Consider the following 768-nt stretch of genomic DNA (forward strand, 5'->3'; position numbering starts at 1 on the left):
TCTTGTAGACCAGGCTGGTCTCGAACTCACAGAGATCCACCTGCCTCTGCCTCCCGAGTGCTGGGATTCAAGGCGTGTGCCACCACCGCCCAGCCATTTCAACATGTTTTAAAGAATAATTTTATTTATTCTGGAGGGACTGAAATACACAAATACAATGTATCCTCCCTCCTCTTCCCCCTGGGTGCCCCACGTGCCCCTCCCATTTCCACGTCCTCTTCTATTTCCCTGTAACATGCTGAGTCTAGCTTGTTGGCTTGACTTTGTGCGTGCCCACAGTTGCTGTGTGTGTGACAGCCCTGGGTCTGGCGTGTCCAGGGGACAGTCTCACCGCGCTCCTCATCCTCCAGCTCTTGGCCCTTCTTTCAGGAAGTTCCCCGAGTCCCACCTGAGCTAAGCAGTCTATGGTGATTTATTCTCAGCACTTTGGTTGTTTATAAGACTCCACATTAACTGTTGCCAACTGGAGGAAGAAGCCTACCGAGGCCGAGAACAGCATGGATTTGTGGCTATTACCATAACTATTTAGAAAGCAATTTGAAACATCCAAACAACAGTGAGTTCCCTCCACCTAGAGCCTACGAAGTCCAGGGCCACGGGCTTTCAACCAGGTTTACAGATGAGGAAGAAGTTCCTCCTGGGCCTGGAGAAATTGTCCAGTGGTTAAGACCACTTTCTGGGGGCTGGAGAGATGGCTCAGAGGTTAAGAGCACTGGCTGCTCTTCCAGAGGTCCTGAGTTCAATTCCCAGCAACCACATGGTGGCTCA

This window comes from Microtus ochrogaster, chromosome 8, assembly GCF_000317375.1.
Source record: "Microtus ochrogaster isolate Prairie Vole_2 chromosome 8, MicOch1.0, whole genome shotgun sequence".
Taxonomy (NCBI): domain Eukaryota; kingdom Metazoa; phylum Chordata; class Mammalia; order Rodentia; family Cricetidae; genus Microtus; species Microtus ochrogaster.